The sequence below is a fragment of the Sitophilus oryzae genome, unplaced genomic scaffold, assembly GCF_002938485.1.
Source record: "Sitophilus oryzae breed Bouriz unplaced genomic scaffold, Soryzae_2.0 scaffold_172_pilon_pilon, whole genome shotgun sequence".
In the NCBI taxonomy this organism is placed as follows: domain Eukaryota; kingdom Metazoa; phylum Arthropoda; class Insecta; order Coleoptera; family Curculionidae; genus Sitophilus; species Sitophilus oryzae.
Genome location: NW_022146424.1, coordinates 1,950,346 through 1,977,017, shown reverse-complemented (window position 1 = coordinate 1,977,017; position 26,672 = coordinate 1,950,346). Strand labels below are relative to the sequence as shown.

At 33.3% G+C, this 26,672-nt stretch overlaps 1 protein-coding gene across 1 annotated transcript in view; it reads right to left on the bottom strand.

The window, feature by feature from the left end:
* LOC115881551 (neuroligin-1) overlaps window positions 1-26,672 on the bottom strand; it is a 198,924-nt gene that overhangs the window by 112,245 nt on the left and 60,007 nt on the right. The gene's annotated exons all lie outside the window — the stretch shown is intronic.

Sequence of the window (26,672 nt, the reverse complement as noted above, 5' to 3'; positions counted from 1 at the left end):
TGTGTTTATTTAACTACTAAAGTGAAAGCAACGAATTTAAATGGGTAAACTTTGAAATAAACCTTATTAAACAATGCAAAAAAGTTTTATAAAAATTCATTCACAGTAAATGAATTCCGAGGTTTGTATCCCATAAAGGCATTCCACTACTAGCGTATTTGCCAGCTCAGAATTAGAATTTGGCTACAATATCGATTTATGTGACAATGAGTGACAATTTGGTTATGTAAAATAGAGTGACAATTTTGATTATGCAAAAGAAATACATATTCTATGTGTTTACTGGTGGCCTAACGAATAACATTAATTTGAAAATAAATTAAAATTTAAACCAAAACATTCCACAGACCACACAAAACAAATTGTTGGTTAGTAGCAGTTCGTAGTAGTAGTCAGAGATATAAATGTAGAGAATTATCGTTTTTAACAAAAATTGAAAAAACATTATAATATTATGAAGCTAGAATAGTATACAGTTTGGTGATTGTTGTGGATCCGGTGGCTGACCTTGAATGTTGCCAGATTGCAAGTTATTTTGGAATTATTATCAGTAGAAAACAAATATGTGCTTTTCAGTGTTTTTTTGTCAACATATACCGTATGATCGAAAAAACGGCGTCCAGTTGGCTGGGAAATGACGATTGAGGACATTTCCCATAATAAAATGACAGCGATATTCATTTCATAGTCATCGCTGACGCTATTTTTTTTCAATCATAGTACGCGGTATATTATTTATATTATTATTTTAATATTTCGCAGAATACGTGAACGCTTATTATGTATTTTGATAGTCAATAAAATTAAATAGAAATAAAACTCTAGATTCCCATAATTAATCTAATTGCTTTAGATTATTATGCTACGTTTAAAAAGTGTTTTATTAAGAATTCGGGGGGAAATTTCGAGGGACGTGTCCAAGTTTTTTCTTAAATTTTTATATGCTGTAGCTCCATGTCATGTTCATAATAGTTTTTTTTAACATTCCATCAAAACTACGGATGCCTTAAAAGGCCTTTTAGCCTCCGTAATTAAAATTGTAAAATCAGCTTCAGCAACATTAACATTTACCTTGTTTAATTCTGCTTATACATATATTGTATTAATTTTTCTGCTACCTTAGGATTTCTCTATTCTTACCTTACACCTAATTTATGTGATTTTCTTAGCATGTATGATTTATAAACTATATTTTTCCTAATGGAAGGATATGAAATAGAATATGCAAAATTAAGATATTTTAACATTTATTTTTCAGAAAAAAGCATAATATAGTATTAAGATTAAGACATAACAAATATTATATTTATATTAAGAAAGATCTTAATATAAATCACAAACTAACTAAGTCTTAATTTGGTCTTGTATGAACATAGGTATAAAACTAATAAGATCAAAACTCATCCTTCACCATATTGTCAAGATTTGGCATTATAGGAAACAAGAAATTAGAGTAAATTAAGAAAAGAATATCAAAGTACACGTTATTAAATACTGTAATGTATTCTACGACACAAACCATCTCCCTTCTAAAGAGAAAAAGATAAAACATAAAGCTTATTTAGCTTATTTTAGTCTTATCAACACACTCTTCGATAAAATATATGTCTAAAATTGCTATTAATCCACTAACTTGATATTTTTAAGAAATTATGATAGAAATATTATAATCAAAGTATATTATATTAGTAACATTATATTGTAAGATGTTACCTCTATCTCATTGATGTGTATATTGTTCTATAAGACTCGTCATGGTAGTACTTCAATACATCAATACATATATATAAAAAACTATAGTTGCCTGTAAATAACTAGAAATTAAATAACTTGAAAGAAATAAAATAATTCTAATTAGTTTAAAAACATTAAGAAAAAATCCGTTAATGATAATTTTTAATTCTAATATAAATATATATAATAAATGTTATCATTATTACAATTTTATATATTCATAATACTTTCATTTCACAATCTTCATTATTTTTCTTACCTTAATTTTGGATATCAAGATAAATCTGAAATTATAAAATTAATTATAGAATTTGTATTATTATTGATTAACACTCAAAAAAATTTGTTTCAACTGCAAATAATTCGAAAATAAACTGTAATTTGGCAACATCGACGATGTGCGCTTGCGTAGTATCGATGATCAAATGCAGCAAATATGGGCTTCAAGGTCAGCCACCGGATCCACACCTTTACCTACGGTTTTATATTAAATCTAATTTTTTTGAAGTTTATAAAAAGCATTTATAAAAAAATATACAGTGTGTTTCAAAAAAGATCGTGGTGAGAATAATAAAATTATTTTATTAATTATTGTGGTTAATAAAATTACGTTTAGCTCATCAAGGAGGCCGGATTCGACAAAATATCAAGAGATAACTTTTAATTTGCATTAAACGGCCTACACAATTTGGATATCAAAAGAAGAAAAGTCAGTGGCGCACATGTTTTTTTTGAAAATTATTCCAGTTATAACCCATATGCATGTTCCTGATGAATTTATCGACACTTTTTTAGCATTAAAATATGTAGTACTTACAGTAACTTTTACCCTCAAAATTTCATTCGAATCACTAAAAGTACTTGGAAGAAAATTATAATAAAACGAAAAATTATTAAGACTTTAACACCCTGTAGCTACAGAACAAAGCAGAATCGGACCTATGTCGATATGAAAAATAAATCTTATTTTTACGTGAGGAATCTCCCCACGTTAGATGGCATATGTGTTTTGAAACACCCTGTACATCCTTCAAATCGTTCAATTTGTAATAGAATAATATCAAGCTTGGTAAAATTTTATCTTTTGGTTTGTTATTCTAAGATGGGACCATTTCAGTTTACGAAGTTATCAGTTGACATAGGCAAACGAATTTTAAAAGGCCTAAGCAAATAATCTAATGAAAACTCTAATGTTACTCTAAAAGTACGCATATATCCTGAGAAACTAACTAAGCAAATAATACAATCTTCTAAATAATTTAAAGTCACATAAACGAGGGTAAAGTAGAACAAACAGTCATCCCTTATTATCAAAACTTTATTTGACAGAGTGGTACCAGTTGTGTGTACCCTAGGGATATCTCAAAATAAACAACGCAGAAAAAGCACGTAGGCATGCTTAACGAAATAAGTAAAATTAAATCATCCCCTCGCTAGAGGTTTTAAATTGAAAATTAAAAGTCTTAAATATATGTTTTAAAATCAGAATCTAAATGTTCACGAGATGAATGTCTGAAAATGATAGAAATAGGATTATCTTTTTTCCATTCCTAGAGTTGAATAGAAATAGACAAATGAATGAAGAAATAAAGATTTCATTTCTAGGCGGTTTTTTTAAGGTAATCAATCCTATGTCACGATATCATTTGTATTAGTTAAGGTAGATTATGAATGTTTTTCAGCAAATTGGTAAAAGAGTAAGATTTACACGGAAGGGTTTAAAAATTACATTTAATTAATAAATAGGACATGCTGATGCCCTCTCGGGACAAGAACCAGAAACAAGGGTGAAAGAAGTCTAGGGATCTTTCGGGGAAGGAGCCCTTCGGCCAATTAAAAAGGTGCGAAATATGCATTTGGATGGGTATTCGAAGGTTCCTCAAACAGGGGCGTGCCGAAGATGTAGTAACGCCTGTCCGAGATAGTACCAGCATCAGTATTTTCATCTTTAAAATTAGTTCGGTACTGACTTTTAAATTAGACGGTCGAATTTACTCCGTGTAGATCTTATATTATCCAGTGGTCTTTTTTAATTGTTTTTAGTAAGTTCTCTATTTAAAGATTTTCTCAAATAAATTCTCAAGTTAGGAAATTCTAAACTATTCATGCTTACAGTATTTTAATTGTTGTTTTTGGATTTTCTCTAATATTTTTCTTTATTAATGATTTAAGACTTTCTATTTGTTCTAAAGGCTTTAGTAAATTTTATATGTCATTGCATAAGTGATTATTTTGCAATTGTTCTTTTTATTAAATTCTAATTTAAATTTAATTGTTCAGTGAATATTTTTTTAATATATTCATTTTCTGCCAACGATAATTCTAAGAGAGGTTTGAAAGTGTATGCTAATTGTAGATAATTTAAATTGGACTAATAAGAAGAATATTTTGTATTTTTTTTTTAACTTTATTATCTCTGAGTTTTAATTTCAATTCTCTAATTGTCAATAATTATTTTTGATTCAATTTCTTTCTTTTTCATTAATTATAAATGTTTTGTTGTTAAATCTTTTCTTTATTTTTTATTTATTTATTTCTTTATATTAAATATAGTTAGGTGTTGTGAAAAATCGGCATTTTATTTCTTTATTTCACCTAATCCCTAAAATATTAAGTTATTTAAAAGAACACTGTGATAACCGGTCGAGTGGTTCAATCCAAAGTATGAGTCCAAGACCGAAGAGGTAGATCTACAAGGGGATCAATGAAATCTTCGACAGGTTCTTGTTGTTGATGTATTGCTGATGGATGTTGACGTAATAAGGTAAGTGGCAATAGAGTTTATAGTAACTGAATTTAGAAAGAGCCCTTGCCATAAAAGTGCGATGCCTTAATTTCGATTTTTAGCTGGTTATATTTTGTTTTTATATGTAAAAGATAAACTATATTTACGCTCTGAAAAGTCGGTGTTCTAATTATCCAAGTTCTGCCTACCGCTCAATAAATTATTTTAATTATACATATAAACGGGATTTGGTTTAAGTATTTAATACTCATTTCCAACTACAGAGTATTGCTGCCTTCCCTACGCCACACATCTCGATTTAGAGCGTCATCAGCTTCTAGGTTACGAGCTTTCATTGCTTCCGTAACCGTTCCGTTCCAGGATTTTCTAGGTCTACCTCTCTTTCTTCTGCCCTGGGGAGCCCATTGAAAAACTCTTTTTGGCCACCTGTTCTCCGGCATACGCAGAACATGTCCAAACCATTTTAAGCTGGATTTTTCGATTCGATCCAGTACTGTCTCCTCCGATGCATTCATGATACGCCTGACCTCGATGTTTGTCTTTTTTTCCATCCTAGATATACCTGCACTTCTTCTAAGGTAGTCCATTTCAGCAACTTGGATTTTGCGCTTCACGTCTGCACTCAGAGTCCACAGCTCTGAACCATGGCAAAGAACTGACTCCACCAATGTTAGTCCACCAAATTATTTTAATTATAATTATATAAAGGCCACACTACCATGTTAACGGACAAATCTGGAAAGTTTTGTCACAAATTTAATAGCTGTTTGTAAGAGGTTTCACTTCATATATGAGCACATAGTGTACACATAATTTTTTTTCTCACTGTTAATGTTAGCTATAGAGTATTTCAATCAAAATTCATAAAACTTTACACATAAATTAAATGTGGACTAAAAATGGCGGTCCCCATTAAAAAAAAGTTGTTGTCAATTTCCGGTATTTCCGATAGTGCAGCCATATTGAAAATATTTTTAATCGATAGATCTCGTTGTGAAACAATGATACGTAAAAAATATTTGATATTGTGGTTCTCTAGAAACTTTTAATGAACGCCCAGCCTGGGACACCCTGTATAACCATATCTATTCTAAAAACTATCGAAAGTATTTAAACAAGTTTACAAATTGCTCCCAGGAGACTTAAGCCTGACGGACCGTCGCTTAAGTTTCGAAGGCTTTCCTTCCTTCGTACACCGAAACAAATCCACCAGGAATCCAATTTTCTAGTTTTCCCTCGGCAGATTTGCAAGGAAACTTTGCGAGAAGCGGACCGCTCTGGCCGCCTGGCTGCTACCGGCAAAGGGTTAAGAGTTTCGACAAACAATTTACTTTTAAATCAACATTATAGCGCCCGGGTTTCGTTTGTCTTGGCTTTTTGTCCAGTTCGCTGTTCAAGTCAGTTTCTTGCCTCTCTGGGTATACGTACCTACACGCCTACGTCGGTTTTCTGAACGTAATTATCGATTGTAATTATACAAGGAGATTCGAAAGATAAATTCAATCAATAGAAGTTATTAGCTGGGAATTATACAGGTGTTCCTAATTGCAGTCGAGAAAGTTTTTCCAATTCATTTCTAAAGTGACGTCAATATAGGGTTGCCACCTGTCCTTTTTTGAAAGGGACAGTCCTTTTTTGGAACAGCGCCCGGTGGCGTAGAGGTACAGGCTCTCGTCTACCAATCTGAACCCATACAGCACGTCCAAATGAAATTACGTTTCTACAAGGGAGACACATGAGAAACAAAATATGTTAAAGTGAACCTAAGTGTTCATCCAGTTCTAACATATACATATGAGATACACGCAGGTTTATATTGATAGAATTGTGTGATACAGTGTTTACTAGTTGTATACCGTATGCACTCAAGATTCTAAAGAGTTTTTTGTAACGTAACAAATAATTATTAAAATTATGAAATCTGACGTCGGTATATGAGACATACAATGTATATGTCATATGTATGTGTGATACTTCGTATCATAGTCGTGCCTATAGTACACACCTTGTAAAAATGTGACGTATACACATAATATAAATTTCTATATAGACACTTTGTAATAGTGTACTGTTGTGTCTACATTCTAGCCTGAAATGAAGGTGTGCGCACGCGCGGATAGCCTCAGCGTAGACACACCAACCAAGTGTATCTTATGTGTTCTCTCTCCTTTCTCCTTTCTAGGAGTGGTATGTGTTAGCAGCCATTATTGTTTTATCATTCGGAAGCTCTATATAAATGTTCTGTTTGTGTGTAGTTTAAAAGAGATTTTAAGGTAAGCAAAAGTTTTTAATTATCTTGTTACACCTTCCTAAGAGTATTATTAATATTATAGCAGCGGCTCTTCCCTTACTCGATACCCAATTTACCAAATTTTTACTCCAATGAATGAAAACTCCAAATATTCTTGTATAATGATAAAGAGGTTAGCTCTGCAATATATATTTTTTTTTTAATTTGGAAATAATAAAAATCTAAATGGACCAGAGAAAGAAAGATTTAAACACTTCAAAGAGCTTACACTGATATTCGGTAAGTTATTGATGGATCAATATACAGGTATGTTTAATATTCAATAATCAGTTTCATATAAAATTTAAGGGTAAGATTGTCAATCTGAGATTGTTAATCTCGACGAATGAGTATGCTAACAAACCAACTGCTTGGAGGGAAAAGAAGAGAAGAAAATGACTAAACGAGATCCACCAAATCGTCGCGATATACCAGTGTTTACCATTTTAGTATGTTGTTATACTAGGTACTTATATTTTTAATACATTTTGATACAAATTCTGTTCTTTTATAGTGCTTTCTTACTTCTGGTTTCTGCAATGTAAATAATAATTATTATTGTGTTATTTGCGCTAATGCGTTCCATGATATAAAGAAATATAAGAATTTTATTTTTAACCACTTAATCCGTTTTATGGAAAAAAATGGTACATTTAATGCAAAACAAAAATGGAACAATTTTAAGGCTACTTCTCTTGAACTTACGATCGAGATACTTTTGAAAATACAAAGTTTTGCCTTCCTATTTTCGTTCTAAAAAATTTAATTGGTATCATTGAATAAATATTTCTTAAAAGAACGAAAATTTAGGCATCAAAACGTGTATTATTTCCTAAATTCGTTCATAAGAAGTAGTTTTATCTAGCACAAGATGTACATACGAAGCAAAAATACATACATATACACGCAGTAGTCACAACTGCAATGTAAACAGAGTTTAAACGTAATACACAAGCACTGTGTATCCTACGGCACACTGTGTATCCCTTACTTTGTGTATACGTAAATGCTATACTGTGGCTACATTGTGAGGCGGACGTTTAACCTTTGTGCATACGTGTTGAACTACAATGTGTAAACGTATCATATTTACATCGGGGGAATTGTGTCACCCTGTGTCTACATCTAATAATGTAAATACATCGTAAATGTGATTTGATGTGCTGTATGGGAAGGTTGTGGGTTCGAATCCTACACCCGGCATTTCATCAGCCGACTATTTTTATTAAAATAAAAATAGTTTGGGTCGACTCAGCCTTAAATGAGTACTTGGGATTCACAATCCTGAGGTAATAATAGGCGGTTGAAGCGTAGTGCTAGCCACATTACCTTCCTTGTATACCGAACGGCTCTAGTATGGCAAGCTGTACCTTGCTACTACCAAGGCGTTAAACGCTATATACGGGAGCTATTGTTATGTTTGAAAAAAAATATCATGTTCTATTCGAAGTAAAAATTACTTTTTGTGCTTCGCCTGTATGTCGTCAGCCTCGCCAAAAAATGTATCATTTTACTCATAATAAAACAATATACTATTGTTTAGAATCGGCAACGTTATTTAGAACTCCCCGTTTAATCTTAAATGATAGTTTATAATTTATTATTAACCAATTTGATCTTAAAATTAGTTTTTCAAAATTTTAAAGTAGCGATTTATAATCGGCGGTTCGCAATCAACAGCTTACCCCCCTTCCTTGGTCCAAAATATACAGTAAGATGGACCGCCTATTATATATAAAAATAAACATATTTCTTTAAATTCAAAACATTCATTTTAAGACACTCTGTACACATAAATAAAATTATTGATTTTTAAAATATTTTTCGTAAACTAGGGAGAGGGAAATCGGACGACGAATAGAGATAATAGGTATTAAATATTAGCTTTTAGACCACCATTCGAGACGCATTGATATTATTTTGCTTTGTAAATTTTGGTTATTGTGATAAAGAAGATTATTAAAAGTAAAGTAAATGTTTTCTTATTATTTAACTAATGTTAACTAAAGCATAAATATACAGGTTGCTAACTGGACAGTTACTTATAGGGGAACAGAATGGCAACACTGCCTATTGAGAACGCATGCACTTATAGGGATTTCTGCCGACTCGTCCCGTCGTACAGTGCTTTGTCCCATGGACAAAAATCGAAAAGAAAAGTTAAAATTTACTAATATCTGAATATGTAAATTTATACTTATAGCAATGTTCAACCATCGTGTATATTATTTTTCAAAAATCAGCGTTTTTTGTTAGCAAATATTTTCACTAAAAATACATTTTGCGATCATTATCTTATATCAGTGAAAAGAATAACATTCATAGTAGTTCTGTATATAGAGTTAAACGGTACGTATTTAATTGAAATCTACTATGGATATTGTTAAACACAAGGTATGTACTTTAAATTTATTTCTAAACAAGTTCGTGATTGTTAAGTTTTTATTTATTTTTAAGATGATTCTTAAATGGGTATAAAAATTTTACGTTTTCAAACTTCAAAAAAGCATTTAAGAAAAGCATATCAAAACATATCGTGTTTATTGAATATTTTTGTTGTCATATTTATACACTTTTAATTTTTGTATAGTTCACCTGCGTCTGCTTGCGACGAACTTTATTTTATAATATTTTTCAGATGGAGTAAAATTTATAAGCAATGCCGATCTGGTTAATACTTGGCTTGATCATAAGGACAAGAACTCAAAATTATTTGTATTTCAAAAAATGTGTTCTTTATTAGATATTGATGAACCTTCCAGTCAAATGAGACACCACTTGTGCCTGAAAAAGCTCACTATGTTGGAGCGAAACGTCGCATAAAAAAGTTTCCATCTTTCAATTTATTATATAATATCATACCCAAGAAAAGGAAAAATAATATATGGATATGGTCTATTAAAGAGGTAACTATTAATATCCGAACCCCTCATACCAACAAAAAGAACAGTAACAATGCGAAAAAGTAACATATTAGAAACTGATGTACAGAAATATCTTATATACAAATATATATCTTATATACAAATATATCTTATATACAAAAATATCTTATATACAAAACCAATAAATGGTATAGCATAACTAGTACAAACAAATATAGTCTAAAGATATTGGCACCAACCATATCAACTCTCGCTGAGTAGCCTCCCGAATTCCATGGATCTCAGTACCTGCAGGTGGGGACCTGCTAACTAACAAAACATCTTCAGTTATGAATGTATTAAACCTCAAACCCTGTTATGAAGACAGTATTTGTATTATTATTATTTCTCTTTAATTAAAGTTCAGAACAGCATATAGTTGGCTTCTCTGGAATAGTGATCGCGATCAAGGTTTTCGCTGCTGTACTCTTTTACTTTCATTTCATTTAATAAAATAAGCAGGGCTATTTACAAATTTAGTGTTTCATTTACATAACCTATCCTCTTCAAATTTCCTAAAATGTTGCTTCTGTCGAGCGCATCTGAGGTAATCACATTAAAAAAATATTTTTAACACAACGTAGGTTCCTTTGTTTTATTTAAACTGTTTTTTTATACAGTTTGTCAAAATATTACCTCTTCAAGTTTGTTGAACGAATTTGGGTTATTATACTACAACTTTGTTTCTATCAATTGTTAAACCGATGGTCTTTACAGAGAAATTACAGAGAAAAAGTTTTCGCCTGACTGACCAATTAAAAAACCACTTGCAGGAGTTTATTTGAAAATAAGGACAAAAATGTTAATCCTTTTTAATTAAGGTCCTCGCCGGAACTCCATCGCCGAATCGGAAAGTTTAATTTATTTGTTTCCTTTGCTCCGTATAATAAATACGAAACTTCTAAGCCGAAGGTTTTATTTCATGTTTAATATTAATTAGGACTTTGCTCTATTTAAATATTATTTCCATCCCTTAATAATTATGAAATTAAATAAGTACAAAGTATAATATAAGGATCCCAGTTTTTGATTAAATTACAACAATGACTGCTTGAATCGAAAATAATTAATCGTGAATCGTGCAGGGCGCCACGATCAGCTGACTCACCTATTAGATAATTTTTTTCCGTTTACCTATTTATTTCTTTGCAACATCAAGAACTTTGGTTTAGTTATGGTATATGTGTAATAAAACATGTTGAAAGATTAAAACGTGTAACGAAAATATTTTCGTTACATTTTTCCTTTTATATCGTTTATACGTTTTTTTATATATTATCGATTTTTTGCGGAACCTCGATAGTGGTACACATCACTAGCGATGGTTGTTAGTTTAAATTGTTTAAATATTTTATATATTTTCTGGTTGCCTATGAGTTACCGATACTAATTTGTTTATTTTTAATGAAAACGAAGGTTTATTATTAATATTTTGTTTAGTGTTAAATAATTAAGATGCAATTGTTACACACATTTTTTTGAAGGTATGTAGGAAATTTTATTGTATGTAATATTTTTACTATTAATTATAAATTTTTTATATTGACATTTGGTACTTAACGCATGTCTAAATGAATGGGAGAATTCTATAAAGGGACTTTTTTGTTCTGCCGAAAATCACTCTCTCTCATCTCGATCTTCTTTGCTTAAACATCTAGTTTTTTTTCCAGACACCGGCACGAGGTACGACTTGGAAATTATTTATTAGTTTTATTTTTTTAACATTTCTTACTATCTAATATGATTTAATTATTTGATTTAATTATTTAATTAGCTTGTAATTTTAAATTCCTTTTTCTATTTTATCTTTTTATCTCACAGTTCATTTTTTTTATCATCATTTCTTCATCTTCTTATCTTAGTAGCACGTGTATAGTAGTTTTGTAATTTTTCTAATACCTTTAACTTTTATTTAGTACTAATTATTTTTATCTTTCTTATTTATGTACTGAGACGCAATCTGTCGAACAGGAACCCGCAGAGGTGTTCGATTTAGCAATCTTAGGGGCCATGAATAGAATCAATCACTGCAGGAGTACTCTCAAAGACGAACCAGGAGGGACTCTGGTAAGTAAGGATTGTTTATAATATTTATATTATACGACTTATGTCACCTTTAACGAATCCTTGCTTGCCAGAAGGCAACTCTTGTTTTATCTGGACCCTGTAGTGGTGGTGTCTATTGGCAGGCCTTTCGACACATTATTATATATTTCTAGTTTTTTAATCTTACATATTTTTTTTATTCTTTTTACACGTGTCTACAAATTAAATCAAATAATTTACTGTAACAATATGTATTTTTTTTTAAGTCGTACCGAAGTGAATGTGGTGGTCTGGAATTTTCTAGAGAGAGACAGCAAAATATTTTTCTTTTATATTTTTTCATAATTCTATATTTATATTCTTTATATTCTTTAAATAGTTTGGACAATCTTTTCAATTATAACTTAATTTAAACTGTCATTGCCTATTTTCTTTTTTATATTTTAATTATAATTTTTATTATAATAATTAGTAGTTTGATTTAGATATTGATTATTGTTTATTTGAATCACTAATATGTTGTTTAATCATAAGTTATTTTTATTGTACCTTCATTGGCAACCAACAGACAGTTCAATTGGTAATTTAGAACACCACCACAAAACTGGGTACTTATCAATTGTGTTGAGTAGAATACTGCTGTTTGTTATCTTCTAGGAAGATACGAGAATTGACCCTCCTCATAAGTAGCTCACGCACTGAGACTGCTGGAGTCTCACAAGCTCTCCAACGTTAGCCGGACAATCACGCTACCCACCAGCGGACGAGTGCAGCGAAGAGGGTGAGGCTATATAAGGTTGTCTTATTTAATTCCAAAGCATACTTCCACAAACCAGTAACTTTTAGAATTTTGTGGGTTATAAATGTATCTATTAATTTTTTGTTAAATGTTAAAATCTTTCGAATTTTCAAACATTTTGAATTGCTTTAAACTGAGGCATCCATAATCAAACACATATTTTAACAATTTTATTTTTATTGTGCTAAACTGCTAGAAACCTTCATATTGTTTTCTTTTTGCATAAAAATCCTTTAGCCCTTTGATCGGTGAAATTTGACCGTAAAATCTTTCAATTCTGGCAACACTGGTTCTGTCAGAACTAACAATCTAAAACACTTTATTTAAATGGAATACGTGCGCTGTGAGCCGAAATTTTTAACGTTTATGACGTCAGACCTCGTTTTCTCGCCAGGCGAATTTCACTAATTAATTTAAGTACCGTATGATCGAATAAAAACGGCGTCAGCGATGGCTATGAAATGAAGATCGCTGTCATTTTGTATGTAAAATTATATGGGAAACGGTGACATTTCCCATATAATTTTGTTCCAGCATTCACTTTCCAGATGGAATTTGTACAAACTGATTTTACATATACAGGGTGGTCCGAACTGTTTTCCGGAAATTTTGTTAGCATATTCTGCAGATAAAAACAGGTAAAAAAGTTCTTATAAATTTATGTTCTAAAATGTTTAGTTTCGGAGATACAGGGTGTACAAGTTTCATATTTATCTCGATTTTTTCTAAATAATTTATGAATTACCGTCAATATTCGGATGAAAATTGGTGTTTGGGCGTTCTTTGACATGAGAAATTTGATTTTGATGTCAATATGACTCCTACTTGTAGAAGGCGCCACCTACATATTTTTAACTGGTTTGAAGAGTAATAACTTTTCGTCTGTACCTGTATAAAATTAGCGAGTAAAAAAATATAAATTTACTACATTTTTAACGTAAAAAAGATCTCTTGGTAAAAATCGCTAGAAGAAATGGTTCTCGAGATATTTGGAATCGAAATTATCAAGACCTATCATCAGTGACATAAATTAAACATGTTGACTAACAGTTATTAAACTGAAATCATAAATTTGAAATGTTTTTGTGCCAAAAGTTTAACAGAAACTGTTTTATAGAGTAGATAGTTATTTCAGTCAAATAACTATCTACTCAACGTGTTTATTTTTTTGTCAATAATGACATGTATTGACTATTTCCATTTCAAATATCTTGAGAACGGTTGCTCGTAGCGATTTTCGTAAATGTACATTTTTTCACACAGTAGATTTATACAGGTACGGACGAAAAGTTATTACTCTTCAAAACAGTTAAAACACATGTAGGTGCCGCACCTTCAAAATAGGAGTCATATTGACATCAAAATAAAATTTTTCATGTCAAAAAAACCCAAATACCAATTTTCATCCAAATATTGACGTTATTTCAGAAATGATTTGGAAAAAATCGAAATAAAAATAAACCTTCTACACCCTGTATCTCCGAAACTAAGCATTTTAGGACATACATTTATACAAACTTTTTTACTTATTTTTATATGCAGAATATGCTGCCGAAGTTTCCGGAATACAGTTCGGACCACCCTGTATATGTTTTAGGCAAAGATGTATTATAAATCATAAATATTTAAGTTCGCCCTGGCACGTGCACGGACTCCATTATTTAAATCATGCATAAAAAATTGCATAGCGGTATGTTAGGCCGCACATTAGCGGTTACGTTCCATTTCCGCACGTTAGCGGTTAAAGATTAACTATAATGAAAATTTTATTTTATAACTCGGAATAAATTAAGTATAAATTCGAATTATTATTTGTGGCACTTAATCGACACACAAATTAAACAGACCGTTCCTCGTTATATCTCGCCCAGTTTCTATTAATAACGCTTTCAATATCGTTAATCCGGCCTAACCCCCTCACCCCCCCAGAACGAAATTACCTGCTACGCACATCGATATTTATACACCGCCGCGTTTCCACTTAACCGTTTCCAAGCGGAACCGCTAAAATTCAATTCGAGTCGAATTTTTGGTCGAACAAATAATTTATACGGATGCGCTACATTTCATCCCTGATTAAAACGTTTTACCGCGCCCCGCATTCCGCGCCCGCTTCGTGAAGTAGGTCACCTGAGTGTGTGCATTTCAGGGAGCTAGAATTATGTATAGTACTTCATAGATGCATGTAACAGCCTCTGGTGGGACCGAAACTTATCTGCAACAACTAAAAAGAGACTTGGAAGAACATTGGTGGAGTCAGTTCTTTGCTATGGTTCAGAGCTGTGGACTCTGAGTGCAGACGCGAAGCGCAAAATCCAAGTTGTTGAAATGGACTACCTTAGAAGAAGCGCAGGTATATCAAGCCAATGGAAAAAAAGACAAACATCGAGGTCAGGCGTATCATGAATGCATCGGAGGAGACAGTACTGGATCGAATCGAAAAATCCAGCTTAAAATGGTTTGGACACGTTCTGCGTATGCCGGAGAACAGGTGGCCAAAAAGAGTTTTTCAATGGGCTCCCCAGGGCAGAAGAAAGAGAGGTAGACCTAGAAAATCCTGGAACGGAACGGTTACGGAAGCAATGGAAGCTCGTAACCTAGAAGCTGATGACGCTCTAAATCGAGATGTGTGGCGTAGGGTAACGGGAAGGCAGCAATAGGCTGTAGTTGGAAATGAGTATTAAATACTTAAACCAAATCCCGTTTCTTCATATACTTCATAGATGTTTGATGTAACTAGATAGAATGGGACACAATACCAATGGAAGGAATAACGATTTAAGGCTCCCATATCAGCTCCCTATCCATATCAGCTCCCTTCCGTTTCCCTTCTGTTTCCCTTCCGTTTACATCAAATATTATATCATGTAGATGAATAGGACAATGCACACTATCCGTTCCGTTTCCCTTCCGTTCCAAATCTTTTTCTTCCATACATTTTGGCGGACGGACTGAAGCGTATCGGAAACAGCGTTGTCAAGTTCTTCCATTTCTACCAGCTCTGTTAAAATTTTGCTGATATTTATTTATTCTTTCACCTCTTAATTAAATCTATTACCATTTTCAAAATATAAAATTTTTAAAAATAAAAATCGCTACGAAAAACCGCTGCGGACCCAAGTAGCATTTGGACGTTATCTAATGTCGGGTATTGTATTTGTATTTGACTAAGAGTGGGTCCCATAGGGGACCCTCCACTGAGGCCGCGAGGACCTATTGTGGCTCAGTTTCTACAAGCTCTAATTTACAAGAGCGTCAAAGTTCATCCTCAAGACCCAGCCTCTTAATATAAGCCGTTATGTCTGAGGGCGATATGTCTCCTAGGTCTGATAGGTCTAGCATGGGTTTGCCAAACATCTCAAACCTGGTCCTGCTCCCAGCGGGGCAGGTACACATAACGTGCTTCATTGTTTCATCATCTTCCATACAGAGTCGGCATTCGGCGTCTTCCGCCAGTCCCGTCCTCTGTAGGTGAGATCTCAGCCGGCAGTGGCCCGTGTACACGGCAGTGGCCCGTGTACACTGCAGTGAGCACACGCGTTCCATTCCTACCGGCCTTTAGGAGTTTTCCTGTTCTATGTTTGGATGGCCCTGCTAGGATTTTCTTGGCATGTTCCATTCCGGGACTGTCATTCCAGTCTCGGAACGTCTCACTCCTAACCTATTCACAGAGCCTGTCTCTTGCGAGATTTTTAGGAACGCTAAGTGTCGGTTCTGGGCCCACGAATGGCGAGCCTGCACCAATTTTGGCGAGGGAATCAGCACGTTCATTTCCCTCTAGGCCGACATGTCCCGGTATCCATATTAGCGACACTTTGTTCCTATCTCCCAGTATATTGAGTAGTTTCTTACAATGAAGAATCGTCATAGATGTGCTTTTCGTTGCCTCAAGTGCTTTCAGCGCAGCTTGACTATCCGAAAATATGCATATTGTTTTCCCGGTGTATTGCTGTTCTACCAGCAGTTGCACACAGGTTACAACAGCATATAGCTCAGCTTGGAAGATCGTGGTGTATTTTCCAAGACTGTGGTAGATCTCAGTCTTTGGACTGCTGCAGTAAATTCCTGCGCCAGATCCTTTTTCGTTTTTGGTTTCCCGGCTTATCCCACTCGTCCCTATTCGTCACAAGACGTTGTAGGTGCGCGTCAAGAGTTGGACTGGTGGTGTAAGATCCGAGATCATTCCCATAAGCTCATCCGACTGTAGTTCTTCTACTAGCCGGTTTTGTATGAACATAATTGTTCCTTGGCTTCCTCGTGCTATATTTAGAAACCTATATGTAGCCCATCTCGCCTCTCTTTCCAAAAGAATTTGAACAGGAGGTAGATCGAGTAGGGTTTCCATACTGACGGCGTGGAATGGAAGGCACCAGTCACCGCTAAGCATGCTTGTCGTTATACTGTCGGGTATACGTCGCGTTCAATAACTGACGACTCTTATTTGCACCTAAATGGGGAATACAGATTCAAGTCGCCTCGACGTCGGTATCTGACCTAATAGGGAATGTAATTCTACCAATTACCAACGTCATATTACGTTGGATTTTCATAATCACTCCTAGAATATAACTATAAGTGCCTACCTAATTTCATATTATAATAATTCTGAATCATTAATCCAGACATCAGTTTTGTCAACGGAAGTCACTTTTTTGATATATCTGATTAAAATACTCCGGAAAATAACGAGCGCCTTCAAAATTAGGTAGATTTATGAAATAAAAATATCTATAAAAAAGTAACTCGCAAAATATTTTTTTTTTATTTTCTAGCTGGTTTAATCATAAAACTGTACTGTGGTTCCCCCCAAAATCAACCTTATCAATATTATTCTAATAGAAATCGGAATGTGAATATAAATTTTAAAAACAAAAAATGATTTTAAAATGGCGGACAATCGGATACTTGTTAAGAATGGCGGATTTCTGCGTCCGACTTAATATGAACTACCAATATACCAATTCCGACCGGGTCTCCAACATTAGTCGTCTCACAATCATCAAACGAATCACAATCATCATTAGTCGACCGAAATCATCAAACCGGACGACCGGCAATCGTATTATGACGTATATAATTCCAACGTACGCCACGTAACCTCATTTTGCGTATCAGTGATTTGTGGATTTGTGCAACTATATCTTAGTTTTTGTTTTCTCCTTAAAAAAATGGGCAGCCACTTTTTTAAGATAGTATATATACAAAATTTAAAAGAATTGGAACCAGTACCTCACATGTGGGCGGAGGATGGGGTCTGCTGGTTTCCTAAGCTAAAAAATGAAATTAAGATGCACCAGTGTAATGCAGCATCTCTTCCGGATAAAAAGCATTCGTGGTTGGAGGACATCACTACTACTATTACTATTTTGCAAAAGCCTCGACCTCTTTCTGTAAATTGTAGATGAATGTCTAAATGCCTTTTTAGTATTTTTTTAGATATAATAAAAAAATTAAGTTTGTTTACAAAAACTTTCTATTAGGTTATGTGCATGATGTTCATTAGGCCGCAAATGCTACTTAATGGGTTGTATTTATGAACGTAAATAGAGATACGTAAATTAGGTTATAAATATAAACATAAAATAGAGAGAGAGTATAATTGAACGTTACTTTAGGGATTATCAGTGAGACGTATCCTATTCGGACAACGGGTAGACGTCGGGCTAGTTCAAGTATATGTACGAGTATGTCGTGCAAGCCAACGTAGGAACGACGTTGAGAAATAAATAAAAATGGTACGTTGTTATTTTGTACGTTGACAGATCGTTGGATTTACCGACTCGGATCCAACGACGTCGCTTTTAATAGGAAAGCGACATCACCGGCCGTGTCACCAGCACCCGACCTAAATTTGCACAAAGTCTGACGTCGCTTCATGTCAGATTTAGTTCGAAGTCAGATAGATGCTACTTGGGGAGGTACTCCAACATACCTCCACAGCGGTTTTTTCTGTAGTAACGCTCACGAATTGTGAGCTACTGCTAAACCAAGTTGCAAATAGTGTCTCGTGCTTCGTTTGCTTCCCCTTTTTCTTTTTTTCAGTATCACTAGTTTATCGATGCTGATTCCTCCCGTATTGATGAAGCCGGAAGGGCAGAAACACTGAGTGTCTACGGGTAATCGTATTTTAGCCATGTTTCATGACTAATCTTACTGTAGGTTTGCCCAATAATTTAATACTTCTTTTTTATTATAGTCCCCACGTTAACATCTTTTGTTTATTGTTTTCTCTGGGCCAATATGATAGCGGCGAGGTATGTTGGAGTACCTCCGTAGCGGTTTTTCTGTAGTAACGCTCCCGAATTGTGAGCTACTGCCAAACCAAGTTGCAAATAATGCTTCGTGCTTCGTTTGCTTCTCATCTTTCTTTTTTTCAGGATCACTAGTTCATCGTTGCTGATTCCTCCCGTATTGATGGAGCCGGAAGGTAGAAACACTGAGTGTCTACGGGTAGTCGTATTTTAGTCATGTTTCATGGTTAATCTTACTGTAGGTTTGCCCGGAAATAATATATATAATTTTTTTTTAATAAACTGAAGGTAAACTCTAGGCACAGAGCAAAATATCATAAACAGAATAAACAAGGCAAGAATAAGAATTGGAACGCTCAACAATATTTGGGGATTTCTAAACAGTACTCCTAAATTACCAAACTTAAAATTTTCAATTCAAATATCAAGTCAGTACTGCTGTATAGTGCAGAAACCTGGAAAATTGCACATCGCCATTAATTAACAAACTCCCAGTATTTATAGTATTTATAAACCGCAGACTGCGAATAATTGTAGGAATATTCTGGCCAATCACTCTTAGAAATGAGAATTTATGGAGCTTAACCAAGTAAATGCAAATGGATGCGTCACACATGGGTCACACATTAAGACGAAGCGGCAACATTATCGCTGGAAAAGTTATTGAATGGAACCCACAAGGCAGTAGAATAACTGGTAGTTCAAGATACACATGGCAAAGAGCAATTAAAAAGGACATCCAAACAGTAAACCAATCATGGCGAGATATTAAATCAGTTGCTGGAGAAGAATCCACTGAAGCTCTATGTTCCACTTAGAGCTGCTACTAAGTTGAAGGTGCCTGAAAAAGCGACAATAAAGTCGCGAAACGTCGCAAAAACATTGTTGTTTCCTTTCAAGCCTTCCCAAACACCCACAAATTTTTTTCTGCATTTTTGTGTTTCTTCTGAAAATTAATCGATTTATTTTATGTAGTTTTAGCAAGCATTCTACAATAAATTAATAATGTTACTTGGTAAGAAAATCGCCTAATTGGTAATACAAGAAAATTAATATTAACATTTAAAAAAAGGTAGTTAAACTTAATTCTGATTGTCTTTATTTGAGGGTAATTGTATTGATTTAAGTCATTTTACTGACTTTACTTGCAGATCAACATGATTTAAATAAAAAAAAAAATATTGACTTAAGTCATAAAAATGGCTTAAATAACGTTATTTGAACTTTATGTTGAATTTGACTTAAAACTTAAATCATTTTGATTTTAGAAGTGACTTAAGACTTAAGCCTTTTAAAACTGACTTGTTGCAGCTCTGGTTCCAGTTAGTAGAAAAGAACAAAATGAATGAAAATGAATCTGCTAAAATTAGTGCCCAGACACTTTTACCTCGGAATTCAATTACTGTGAATGTATAATGTGAAACCTTCTGTATTGTGTTTTATAGATAAAATACTAAAACGCTTACCCATTTTTTTTTTCGTTGCTTTTAATTTTTTATTTTAGTAATTTTAGTAAATTCTTAATTATTTCCTTCTTAATATTTTGATTTTTTTAATTCTTTTTCTAAGTAAATTTATTGAAATAAATAAATCTAATGTATAAGCTATACCTATTCTGCTTATATTCTAATCATTGAAATTTTGATTGAAATCGAATTATACAGGGTGGCGCGTCATATACGACGCGGTTTTTGCAAGGAGAACAAAAGTTTGTATTGAAGTGAAATTTTGTGAGCTTATGTAAGTCAATTTAAAGCATTTTCTAAAATTATGTAGAGTTCTACAGGGTGTCCCCAAAAAAAGTTACACATCAAAGTTATGGTTTTTGTAATGGAACACCCTATATATTAATTGATTTTTGAATTCTAGTAAAAAATAAAGGTTTGTTTCATTAGAAAAGTATATGGCTAAAATGTATAGTATTTGAAATAAATTTACCGGCACGAAAAATGGGCAAATTAAAACTTTGACGTATTTTAAAGGTATATATATTTTATTTTAATGGGCTGATTTTGATGATTTTTTAAGCAGTGTGTTGCCAAATTATTAGACTTTTTAGTATCTTTTTCTAAATTAAAAATGAAACTTCCCATCTGTTAATTATACGAGGGAAAACAAAATGTTGATATTTTGATGAAAGTTTGAAACACCCTGTGAAATATGTTAAAACAGGAAGAAATGTATAAATCATTTTATCATCTAGATACATTCTTTCTCGATGGTTTGTTTTTTGGTTCATCTCATTAGCTTTATTTTTGTTGGAAATATTCGGTTTTAAAAAGGCACTAACATTTTTTCGTAATTTTTACATTAAGACCATGCCTTTGCTATTGGGCCTAGTCAACACATCTAGTAAGTTCTGGTCCCGAAGCAGGCCTTCTTGAAATAAAATTTGCTTCATTTAATCTTCTTCTTGTAGTCCGTTAGTTAATATGTACGGTCCTTAAGTGCACTTCATTATCAATTTGAAAAGCTGGCAAACGGCGGTTTCTTATCGATAAACTCACAATAAGTCGATCGTCTCGATTAGAATTTCTCATACGAAGGTTCGTGAACCTCTAGATTGACGTCTTCATGGATGTGGTCATAATTCAAAGACCATTTAGTATACCCTATGGTATTAAGGTATTTCTGAAACCGGAATTTTATAGCAAATTTACTAAACTCGAATAAATAAAAGATATATATTTGACTCACCCTGTACATCTTTCAAAATATTTTTGAAATGTGAACTACCATTAAACATATATTTTGTAAAAGGTTTGGAGTGAAGATCTCAAATAGGAATCCTGATACAGAACTTTTCCGGAATACGGAGCCATCTTGCATGTATGCATTTGTATATGTGTGTTTATTTACATACTAAAGTGAAAGCAACGCATTTAAATTGGTAAACTTTGTTATATATCTTATTAACAATACAATGCAAAAAGTTTTATAAAAATTTGTTCACAGTAAATGAATTCCGAGGTTTGTATCTCATAAGGGCTTAAAGCACTCCACTAACAATACTGATGCGTAGCGTTTCAAAACGTGAATTTTTTGTTGTAAGATAGCGCCCCTAGAAACCCAACATCGCCACAGCCAAAACTTTCCACCGATCGACCGAGACCTAATTTTAGCGCCATCGCAAAAGAAGCAAAAAAGGAGACAAAAAGAGACGAAAGAAACGTCAGTCGCAGCCGAGGAAAAGTTCATTATAAAACAATTTGGAGTCGGTAATGTTTTAAAGGAGCCTCTCGTTGAAGATGGCATATGAAAAGAAGCCACTGTGGCCTTTGGCGGGCGAGAAACGATGAAAACTGGTTGGATTAGGGGGAGGTGGGGAGGGTAGGGGGATCGATCGATGACGTTTTGCTTCCGGCCAATAAGTCAATTACGGAAACGGCACAATGGCAGTTGGCAAAGTTTCAAGACGACCAAACTGGATGATTTATCCCTCCGGTGAGATAAGGCGGCGAATTGGGAAGTTGGAATTTGATTCTCTCGGCCTATCTTCAAATATAAACACCTTAGTCCATTTCACTAGTCCGAAAAAGTAGCAAAATAAGCGTTCGACATTTAACGTTTTATCCAAAACTGGCTAGGTATTTTTACACAAATGAAGAAGGAAATTAAGGATGGTCAAACATCAACAAAATATTCCTTATGTTCGGATTACATTTTCTCGAAAATAAAAACGCATAATTTAAAATTCCGTTACAATACGGAAATAGATTGAAGTTTTGTGATTACAGTGATATACCGGGTGTTGCATCTTCGGACGGGACATAGGAAATCCCATGTAAATTTTAATGGGGTCAATTATTGGCTTCCCTAATTATTTTAGAGAATAATTCTATTTAAGTTTATTGAAGAGCACTAAAACCCACATTCAAAAGAATAACTTAAGATATTTTTGATTAGCCCGTTTACGAGTTATCGCCGATTTCTTTTTAAATATTTCTCCTTTCTTATGGCCCTGTATTTACTTATGAGCACTAGTCAAAGTAAAAGATAACTTTTTTTAACTGTCAAATGAAGTTGTCATTTCAGAAATTTACCTATTTACTGCTTTATTATTAGTGAAAACTCATTCCTACATCGGAAATCTTAAAGATGTATTTATAAATACAAATTAATATGAATTAAAGTAAAATAAAGTAATCAATTACAAGGTTAATTGTATTATTATTACAATATTCAATAACTCATTAATTTAGGTACTATTAAATTATTAGAACTTTAGGATTTAAGAAGATGTTCAAATATTCCTCCATCGACTGCTAGACAATAACCCAGGCGATCATAAAATTCTCTTATTACATTCGCTAGTTGGTAAGCTGAAATTCTATTGCATTCGGTAGAAATAGCATTTTGTAACTCGTCTAGATTTGGGTATTTTTTATCCTTGCATATCCTGTATTTTAAATCGCCCCAGAGAAAGAAATCATTTGGCGAAATATCAGGAGACCTTGCTGGCCAATTTACTGTATGATTTAGGCCAATAACGTTTCCGTTAAAACTATTGTCTAAATATTCCCGAACAGCCAGGGTACTATGTGCCGGGCAGCCATCCATTTGGTACCAAACTTCCTGATTTTCCCTAGCGGCATCATGTAAAGCAGGTAAAATATGATTTTCGAGTAGTTCCAAATAATATTCTGCATTTAAATTTCGCGTAAGAAATAATGGCCCGATAATATTGTGTCCGAATATCCCTGCCCAAACATTTACTTTCTGTGGATATTGCGTCCTTGTTTCGACAAACCTGTGTTGGTTTTCTTTGTTCCAATATCGATAATTTTAAACATTGGGTTCATTATTTAAGGTAAACGTGCATTCGTCAGTGAAACATATGTTTTTTAAAAATTCCCTAACCGTGTTTGCTCTTTCCATCATATCAAAACAAAACGCCTGCCGCCGTATTTCGTTCCCATCTCGTAGCTCTTGGTGCTTTTCATATTTGAAGGAATAGTATTTATATCGTTTCAAAATTCGAAACGCTGTAGTGTGATCTATTCCTATTTCATCCTCAAGTTTCCTTGTGCTTATCTTTCCATCGTTCTCTTCCACGCACAATAAAACTTCCAAGTCGGTATCATTTCTTGCATCTTCTCTTTGTTCCTGCCTTGCTTCACATCTGCATTTATTTATTAGGGTACCTTTGGTCTCAAATCTCTGGATATTCCTTGCGATTGTAGATTTTCCAGGTATCGGTCTATTCGGATACAAAGCAGCAAACATATCCGACACATTTTGATAACTATTTCCTTGATAATACCATTTAATCATTAATACTTTTTCTTCGGTAGTGTAATTCATGGCTAATATTTTCGATGTAGGTATGAGTTTTTAATAATAATAATAAAGCACTAAATAGATAAATTTCTGAAATGACTGAACTTCATTTGACAGTTATCTTTTACCTTGAATGGTGCTCATAAGTAAATACAGGGCCATAAGAAAGGAGAAATATATAAAAAGAAATCGACGATAACTCGTAAACGGGCTAATCAAAAATATCTAAAGTTATTCTTTTGAATGTGGATTTTAGTGCTCTTCAATAAACCTAAATAGAATTATTCTCTAAAATAATTAGGGAAGTCAATAATTGACCCCATTAAAATTTACATGGGATTTCCTATGTCCTGCTCGATGATGCAACACCCGGTATAATTTATATGGTTTTGTAACAATGCTTTTGTAAAACGCTGAAGCTCTGCAAACCTTAATCAAGCTTTAATCAAAGCACGTATGTATGGAATTTTGGGTGTGGCTTAACACGACAGAATCGGGCTAAGCCTGAGGTAAATTTCTGAAATATAATATATATTTCCTTCGACCACACACCCGCTTTACCCGACCACTGAGGGCATACCCGAATAGTATAGCGTAATAGACTCTTAAAGATAATCAAACTTAAATATATATAGAGAAATCACTCATACCCTACTAGATTGTGCAAATGTGGAGAATAAAGGATGTATAAATGTACTTCTCGGATTCGTAAAATTCTACAAAACAGTAATACATAAATAAATTTATATATATATATATATATATATATATATATATATATATATATATATATATTTCCTTCGGCCACACACCCGCTTTACCCGACCTCTGAGGGCAACCCGAATAGTATAGCGTATAGAATTTAAAGATAATCAAACATAAAATATTAGAGAAAGTCACTCATACCCTACTAGATTGTGCAAATGTGGAGAATAATGGATGTGGCAAATGTAGTTCTCGGATTCGTAAAATTCTACAAAACAGTAATACATAAATAAATTTAAATTTAGATACAGTAACCTAGGCAATCATACCCTACTAGATTGTGCAAATGTGGAGAAATGTGGAACTCAAGATCATATTTTTGTCAATTTATAGGTTGGTATGGTAAAAAAATTATGAGATATGAAAGTAATTTCGAAAAATGTAATAATATACTGGGTGGTCTTTTTAAAAAATGATAGAAACTACATTTTGGATGTGAACATCTCAATCTCGGCACTGGCCAATATTTTGACCGATTGGGCATTTAATATGAAAAGGAAAAGCGGCCAAGACTATAAAGATTTTACGGTAAAAACTATTTGGAATGTAACAGCCAAGCTATTAATGGAAAAATACCAAAAATAATATAATAGTAAATTTAATTCTTTTACTGACACCGAATTTAAAATATCCCGGGAGACTAAAAGTGTCAAAAGGAAGGAATTGCAGATGGACCCTCTAAAAAGAAAATAAAGCTCTAAGGCGTTGAAATACGAAGAATTCAAATTGATGGTACGAAAATGTAATGAAGAATGTTCCGATGGTTTGCAAAAAAATGATTTTTTAAATTGGTCTCATAATAATTTTTATAACTGTGTTTTTCACTGCAATTCTTCATCTCTTTCATTTTATTGCTTCATTTTTAAATAGATTTTTTTAATATGATCAAATAAATGTTTTTAAAAAATCTATGTATTTTTACTTGTATTTTCATGTTTTTATTCGGGAAATATTCTACCGAATTACACTCGTGCATCAAAATTAACCTGATAGTTTTTCATTTAAGCATGTTGTCAATAAAAAACAGCATTCGTTTATATTCATATTTTGGAAGAGGCTTCTTATGGCAAAATATGAATATAAATTCATGCAGTTTTTAGACAACATGCTTTCATAAAAAATTATCGGGTAATAACTTCAGATAACAAATAAGTTGCCAAAGCCTTTTGGAATGAAATTACAAAAAAATTACGCGCGAATTATAATTTTAACATCGACGACCGAAGTCTACGAAGCGAGGGACCGCACTAATAAAAAAGAGACGCAAACCAAAAATGCGAAATTTACCGAATTTTTCAAATTTACCTTGATTTTTATTGAACTCAAAAAAATACACACATTTTTTTTTATTCTAAACTGCAAATTAAAAAAAAAGATAAAACCATTTTTACTTAATAAAGGGTATGGCCTCCTCTACTGTTCATTACAGCCCTACATCGTCTCTCCATGCTCCTGATCAGGTTGTCGATCTCTTCTTGGGTACAGCCTGCCACGCTGCATTCAGATCTTCGAACCAGATCCCTACGTACTCGATGGGGTTGAGGTCAGGATATTGTGCCGGCCAGGGTAAGATGTTTAATTGATGAGCATTGATAAATTCACTTACCATTCTGGCTGTATGAGGCCGTGCATTGTCATGCATGAGAATGCAGTTTCTCCCAAAATCACGGTAACACACACAGGCTCAAGAATTAAATCACGATATGGGATTCCTGTTAGAAATCTTTCCAGAAAAACGAGATCGGTTTTTCGGCCTAACTGGACTCCTCCCCAGACCATAACTGTTCCACCTTGATAAGGGTGCACTTTCTGAACATGATCCAACCAAATAAGATTT